The 8,417-nt window shown below is 39.6% G+C and overlaps 1 long non-coding RNA gene across 1 annotated transcript; it reads right to left on the reverse strand.

The window, feature by feature from the left end:
- Positions 1–4,379: 4,379 nt before the first annotated feature.
- On the reverse strand, positions 4,380–7,900 carry LOC118940473. Its single transcript, XR_005036996.1, has 6 exons — positions 7,093–7,900; positions 6,698–6,874; positions 6,330–6,605; positions 5,767–6,206; positions 5,540–5,685; positions 4,380–5,139 (listed from the first exon to the last, which is right to left on the reverse strand). It is a non-coding gene; the product is annotated as an uncharacterized LOC118940473 (long non-coding RNA).
- Positions 7,901–8,417: the final 517 nt, after the last annotated feature.

The raw sequence follows: 8,417 nt of genomic DNA on the forward strand, positions 1-8,417 counted from the left end.
TTTAATCTGTCTCCTCCCCTTCAGCTACACTGATTGAAGTGGATTTAATAAGTGACATCAATAAGAGATGATAGCTTTCACATGGATTCACCTGGGCAGTCTATGTCATGGAAAGAGCAAGTGTCCTTAATGTTTTGTATACTCAGAACATACATACATACATACATACATACTCAGAATGGCAGACTAAGGCCTAGTTTTCTGTGACATTTTAAAGGCAGAAAGTATGAATAGGAAGGCCCCACTCACACACCCACACACCCATGAAGAAGTTTTACTTACACTCACACATGGAGCACAAAGAAGAACGAACAGAGAAAAATTGATGTTGCCTTAGAAAATAAGACAAAGAAAAAATTAATTGGGACTGGAATTTATTAAAATAATAATTAAAGGTTAAATATGTTGAATGTTAAAGGTTGACTTAAGTAATATAGTAAAATGATTAAGGATGAGATGTTGGTTTTAAGGTACAGTATATTTGGACTATGTCTATTAGGCTTGGAGGATAAGGTCTTAGGTTGATAGTGATATGTTAGAATGTAGAAATAAGAGGATGGTGGGATGTTGGATGTTTAAGATCCGGTAATAGAGTTAGGTTAGAGTTAGATTAGAATTGAGTGAAATTAGAATAGTAAAGGGAATAATAAGTGTTAATGTTTCAAACTAGTAATGGTGATGATATGTAGCTAAAAGTATATTAAGGGTGCAAGCTTGACTGAGAACAACCCTAGCCAGGTTAGACTGTTAGGAGGCAGGAAATCCTGTGGGTGTGAGGGGGGGAGGAGCTTGTGGTTTTAGAAAGCCTAGGGTGACGGTAAAAGTGGGGGTTAGTGGGTGGCTGAAAAAATAGTTTGCAGATGCAAGTGCAAAAATAGGTGTTAGGCAGAAAATAATGATAGATAGGGTTGGGGCTAGGACCACAGATACAGTGCATTCGGAAAGAATTCAGATCCCTTCACTTTTTCCAGATTTTGTTGTTACAGCCTTATTGTAAAATAGATTAAAGAAAGACATTTCCTCATCCATCTACCCACAATATCCCATAATGACCAAGCAAAAACTGTTTTTTAGAAATGTTTGCAAACTGAAATATCACATTTACATAATTAGTTAGACCCTTTACTCAGTACTTTGTTAAAGCACCTTTGACAGCGATCACAGCCCGAGTCTTATTGGGTATGACGCTACAAGCTTGGGGTCTGAATACTGTTAAACAAATATATTTTAGATTCTTCAAAGAACTCCTTCAAGACAGTTGGAAAAGCATTCCTCATGAAGCTGCTTGAGAGAATGCCAAGAGTGTGCAAAGCTGTCACCAAGGCAAAGTGTGGCCACTGAAGAATCTAAAATCTATTTTAATGTGTTTAACACTTTTTTGGTTACTACATGATTCCATGTGTTATTTCATAGTTTTGATGTCTTCACTATTATTCTACAATGTAGAAAATAGTACAAATAAAGAGTACTAATATATATATATATATATATATATATATATATATATATATATATACACACACACACATACATACACACGCAGCATGCAGATCCTGTATCCTAGATGGTAGCATGTCAAGTCGTTTGTGACTAGTAGTTTTTAAACTATATGTTTATGGTGGAGCAAATCAACACTTTCCTTGTTGTCTGGTACAAATTATTTTGTTTTGCTGGTGTAAAGACCGCGGGTAATTTTTTATTCGCTATTTGCACTTCCCTATTCGAAGTTTACCAAAGTAAAACCCTCTCTCTGGCTGGCCTGGGTGCAATCCTCTGCTTTCCCTCCGCGGATAGTCTCGTCAAAACTGCTCCTCTTCGCTCTCCACCTGGCTGTCAGCAGCAGCTCAACAATCCCCAACCCGTTCTCTCAATCTACTCACACACGGGTGCACTATGGAACGCCGTTTGGGTCTGAAAGTACGTGGTCAAAGCGCGATCTTTTTAATGCTACGTGTGTAAAGTCAACAGGTGCAGCTGCTAAATTAACGCATAACGCGTCAAATAAGAGGTGCAAATGTGCTTGCAGGCGGTTCAACATGTGTCAAATAAACGGCTGCAAGCGGTCCTGCACGTCAAATTAACGCCCACAGCTGCTAAATTTACACCAGTGGCTTGTGGGTGTACCAGGAAAGGATGTAAGAAGTTATGATATCGAAGCTTCTTACTGCAGCCCAGTCGATATACATTTTTTTAAAACTGGAACAATAAATTGTGCTACACTATGCACAACCCCAGTTTGTCTATTGTCCCAACAAATGTCAATTATACATTTTTAAATATGTCAGAGTGCATTTTCTTTTATAGCTATGCTTTCAACACCATCGTTACCCACAAGCTGGTTAGCAGGCTCTGGGTGTAAATCCTGTAATAACAAATTAGATTTTTTACAGTATAAGAATGTGTATCCCCAGAATGGACCCGACACTACCACGGTACACATGAGTACATGAAGGAGCTGTGGGACCTGACAAAGTAGATGGTGATACTTGACCGTTCTCCCATCTACTGTACATTGCCATGGAGATGATCAGCAGCTTCAAGTTCCTGGGCACCCTGATATCCTTTTCTGCCCTTAGTTGCTTCACTCAAAGTCCAACTTGTGCTTCTCCACTACCCTCAAACTTGCTGCGCCATGAGCTGTGTACCAACTATAGTGTCTTATTGCCATAGCACATGTAAATGAAATGTCCATATTTACTGAAAGATTTATTTATGGTAACATTGCACATATTGTAACAGTCCCTTGACATACAGTGCCTTGCGAAAGTATTCGGCCCCCTTGAACTTTGCGACCTTTTGCCACATTTCAGGCTTCAAACATAAAGATATAAAACTGTATTTTTTTTGTGAAGAATCAACAACAAGTGGGACACAATCATTAAGTGGAACGACATTTATTGGTTATTTCAAACTTTTTTAACAAATCAAAAACTGAAAAATTGGGCGAGCAAAATTATTCAGCCCCTTTACTTTCAGTGCATCAAACTCTCTCCAGAAGTTCAGTGAGGATCTCTGAATGATCCAATGTTGACCTAAATGACTAATGATGATAAATACAATCCACCTGTGTGTAATCAAGTCTCCGTATAAATGCACCTGCACTGTGATAGTCTCAGAGGTCCGTTAAAAGCGCAGAGAGCATCATGAAGAACAAGGAACACACCAGGCAGGTCCGATATACTGTTGTGAAGAAGTTTAAAGCCGGATTTGGATACAAAAATATTTCCCAAGCTTTAAACATCCCAAGGAGCACTGTGCAAGCGATAATATTGAAATGGAAGGAGTATCAGACCACTGCAAATCTACCAAGACCTGGCCGTCCCTCTAAACTTTCAGCTCATACAAGGAGAAGACTGATCAGAGATGCAGCCAAGAGGCCCATGATCACTCTGGATGAACTGCAGAGATCTACAGCTGGGGTGGGAGACTCTGTCCATAGGACAACAATCAGTCGTATATTGCACAAATCTGGCCTTTATGGAAGAGTGGCAAGAAGAAAGCCATTTCTTAAAGATATCCATAAAAAGTGTTGTTTAAAGTTTGCCACAAGCCACCTGGGAGACACACCAAACATGTGGAAGAAGGTGCTCTGGTCAGATGAAACCAAAATTGAACTTTTTGGCAACAATGCAAAACGTTATGTTTGGCGTAAAAGCAACACAGCTGAACACACCATCCCCACTGTCAAACATGGTGGTGGCAGCATCATGGTTTGGGCCTGCTTTTCTTCAGCAGGGACAGGGAAGATGGTTAAAATTGATGGGAAGATGGATGGAGCCAAATACAGGACCATTCTGGAAGAAAACCTGATGGAGTCTGCAAAAGACCTGAGACTGGGATGGAGATTTGTCTTCCAACAAGACAATGATCCAAAACATAAAGCAAAATCTACAATGGAATGGTTCAAAAATAAACATATCCAGGTGTTAGAATGGCCAAGTCAAAGTCCAGACCTGAATCCAATCGAGAATCTGTGGAAAGAACTGAAAACTGCTGTTCACAAATGCTCTCCATCCAACCTCACTGAGCTCGAGCTGTTTTGCAAGGAGGAAGGGGAAAAAATTTCAGTCTCTCGATGTGCAAAACTGATAGAGACATACCCCAAGCGACTTACAGCTGTAATCGCAGCAAAAGGTGGCGCTACAAAGTATTAACTTAAGGGGGCTGAATAATTTTGCACGCCCAATTTTTCAGTTTTTGATTTGTTAAAAAAGTTTGAAATATCCAATAAATGTCGTTCCACTTCATGATTGTGTCCCACTTGTTGTTGATTCTTCACAAAAAAATACAGTTTTATATCTTTATGTTTGAAGCCTGAAATGTGGCAAAAGGTCGCAAAGTTCAAGGGGGCCGAATACTTTCGCAAGGGACTGTACATGACTTAACTACTTTGCATAATGCTCAGTTTACCCACTAAGAAATCATACATTTATTTAAATATTAAAGCTGCATTATGTAATACTGTGTCCAATTGATTCTGGTTGTTTGTAATGTTTTTGAAAATTTCACCACGCAACTTTTTTTTGCTGAGGGACAATCCTGTCGGAAACTTTCATAATATCAATTATTTTGGGACACATCAATTAACATTGGCTGCAGTATTCCGAACATAGAAATGTCATGCATATACTGGTCATGCAATAAACGTTTTGGATAATTCCCCCTAAATGAATTATTTAAATCAAATCAAATTGTATTTGTCACATGCGCCAAATACAATAGTGAAATGCTTACTTACAAGCCCATAACCAACAATGCAAGAAGAAAAGTAAGTAATTAAAGAGCATCAGTAAAATAACAATAGCGAGTCTATATACAGGGGATACCGGTACAGAGAATGTGCTGGGACACTCGTTAGTCGAGTTAATATATACATGTAGGTAGAGATATTAAAGTGACTATGCATAGATAGAGTAGCAGCAAATAATCTGGGTAGCCATATGATTAGATGTTCAGTAGTCTTATGGCTTGGGGGTAGAATCTGTTTCGAAACCTCTTGGACCTAGACTTGGCGCTCCGGTACCGCTTGCCGTGCGGTGGCAGAGAACTGTAGCTGTGGCTCCACTGGCAATCCCAGCCTAGGAATGCTGAAGCCCCTGAAGTAAAAATTCTCCATGGTTAAAGGGTATGTATTCCCCCCTGAAAAAAGGAAAGGGGAGGACATTAAAGTCCATAAGTAACACTTGTTGGAGAACACAATACTCTTAAGTGAAAGTAGTTTGGGATTTCATTTATCTATTACATTCTTAGGGGGCCCATGGAAGAATAAGGCTACAAAATGCTGTCCCACAGTTGTGAGAGTGATTAGGTGATGTTTTACTGATGTGTTACTTCAATGATCATGGTTTTGCATCTAACCTTCCACCTCCAGAAGTCAGTCCCTCCAGAAACATTTGACTCCTCTCTCTATTGCTCTTTATTTACCTTTATTACCCACTAAGAAATCATACATTTATTTAAATATTAAAGCTGCATTATGTATTACTGTGTCCAATTGATTCTGGTTATTTGTAATGTTTTTGAAAACTTTGATTGGTACCAGGTGGGGAGCGCTCTGCTTTGAAGAGAGAAGCTATGTCTTTGGCCAAAAGAGGTTTCTCAGCATAGATGAAAACCTCTCTGAAGAGGCTTGAGTGTCTATTCATGTAAGACAGGAGACCTAGACACTCCAGACCCTCTTTGAATCTATAAAGGAAAAAAAAGTATATGAATTTGCCCTGAAGAATTTAACTAAACTTGAGATTCCTTAGATATATGGAAACTCACTGCTCAAGAGCATCCCGTATCCTGCTTTCTAAGTAGAACTTTGTGGCTGACTCCACCAGGGCATCCCTCTCCAATGTACGAATGTATCGCACTGGACCCAACATGATCACTTCCTGTGCCTCGTCAACAGTTTGTGCTAACTGGATCTTAGATTGTTTATTGAACTGTGTTTTGGGAAATATTAGCATAACAATAAACTGATTATCACTACCCTTAAAGATCGACTGCCAACAAAAATAAACCAAATCCATGTGGAAAAGTTCTCATGAACTACAACCCACATTTTTGTTCAAACTTAGTGCAAATTAACAGTAACATAACATCCATCACAGTGTAAAGTGTATTCTGCAATTTCTTTCAGTTCTGGCACAGGAGGTTGTAGGCCACACACTTGCCTGTATAGCCTCTCTGAAAAAATGTGGCTCTGCACCCCCATGTTGCTGTCACACAGAAGACAAACAGTAAATAAAGGACACATTACATACAAAAATCAAATGTCTTACTAAAGTCATATATATTGCCATAAACAAACGTGTCTTTGTTGGTTTAAAAGTGTAACTCACCTTGAGAGTTGCAAGAAAGGCATTTTTGTCAATCAGGTCCCTCAAATATTGCAGAGGAATGGATGGCACTCATTAGCAGCCAGAGAAATTCTCTTGAGGGACCACCCTCATCAGCTGCCCCTTTTCCATCAGCATCCCTAAAAACCATGTATACTTTTGGCTCTGGATTAAAGCGGGCTCTCTTAAAGCCTCTCATTGCACAATCATAAACGTTGTCCATCATCACATTCATTTGGTTGGCATCTCATTAACTTCAGCAGTGTTTGGAGGTCAACACTAAAAGAGACATTCAGAATAACAAAGCTCAGATACTTCCCACAATTCATCTGTAATAACAAGACATTTAATTATTTGCAGGGATGACTTACTCATTGTCATCACCAACACCAACAGAAAAGTGTGGTGAAGGTGGACGATAAGCCTTGGGGAATGGTGGAGGGGCCACAGAAAGTGGTATAGGTGGAGGGGGGCCACAAGAAGTGCAGAAGATGGGGTGCCACAGGAATAGGTGCTGCCACAAGTGTAGCCTCGTTTGTAGAAGTAGTCTGTAAAAGGTAATTTAAAGGCTTATACATTTCAAAAACATGGAGAAAGCAATAAAGCTGTCCAACATAATGTGATTGCGTTCTGAAAATGATTTACAGAAAAAAAATGTAGCCACATGCATCACTCACTATAGAATGTAATCAATGTGTAGGTCAAGACAACATTTTAAGGATGCATGTAGCTCAATTTTTTTAATAATATTTTCAATATGTATTACATTCAACAAGCAGACAGTGTTGTTTTCCCCTCCATGGTCCGTTCTAACTCTGGAGGGAACGCCATATCTGGAGACAGCATTCATGAAGCAATCCAATACAGTACTGCTGCCATTGTTGCTGGAAGCACGGAGAAACACGGCGGCTGCAACCCATCAATGCCACCATGCATGACTATCCTCCACCTAAATCAGAAAACACAGCCCGGGTTGATACAAAATCTGAACACATGAAATATACAAACATCACCATCCTCCTTTACCACTTACATGCTCCATCAGGTTCCTGCAGTATATAACAAAGCAGCAGACCATGCATTAAATTAACATCCAAACTGTGGAACAATGTTAATGAGTCAAGTTAATGGGTCAAGAGGACAGACTCTCCTGTTGTTCACCCTTAGACACAAATACTTTGTTCCAACCGTTTTTGCCTCAGTATGTCCTCAATATAAGCATGTTTGTTAATTTCATGATGCAGATATTCTATCGATTACAGAAGTAGCAGAAACACAATAAGAACAATTATTATCGACATGATTGACATATTGGGCCATTGCTTGCTAAACTGAACTGTTAGTTGTTGATGAACAAGTTGATGAACAATTTGAGATGTTACAATGTACAACTTCTCACCAGTGATATAGATAATTGTATCTATCACAAAGATACATCTACCTTATCAGTTTGTGGTTTCCATCAAGGTGCCATAACGAGTTTGGTCCAGGAACACGGTATGACCTTCTATGTAGCCTCTGCGACATGGCTCTGAGGGCAGCTGCCCTCGGGTTAACACAAATCATGCTGTCCCTCACTCTGCGTCTCTGCACCCGAATACCACATCGGTATCAAACATACCATCACTACTGTTTGAAGCTGGTGTACAAAACCGAAAGTAAAAGATGCAAACACGGCTCTTTTGGCTCCAAAACGGCTCTTTAAAAAAATCTGTTTAGAATTCTTTCAAGTCAAACAGTTTGCGATAGTTTGACTATGATTGGTGTTAAAACACTTCTAATTAAATTATTAAATGAAATCGTACTCTACCTTAACCACAATGCATTTAAAAATGCATTGGTTTGTTATGAAAAAGAATGCTCAGTAATTGTTTGTCCCGTTTTCGAGAAGACCCTCTCAGAGGGAATCGAATCGTCACTATTCAGAGTCTCCCTGTCATGACTTTAGTAAGCCGTGGGTAGACGGAGGCCTTGTTCTTCCACCAACTCAGAGGATCTGCAGATCTTTGGAGGAGGGGTTCCATTATGGCATCTGTTGAGGGATTCCTTCGTGCTGCATCCCCAGTTGCTCTCTCGTCAAACAGCGTCCAA

The sequence above is a fragment of the Oncorhynchus mykiss genome, chromosome 17 (genome assembly GCF_013265735.2).
Source record: "Oncorhynchus mykiss isolate Arlee chromosome 17, USDA_OmykA_1.1, whole genome shotgun sequence".
NCBI lineage: Eukaryota > Metazoa > Chordata > Actinopteri > Salmoniformes > Salmonidae > Oncorhynchus > Oncorhynchus mykiss.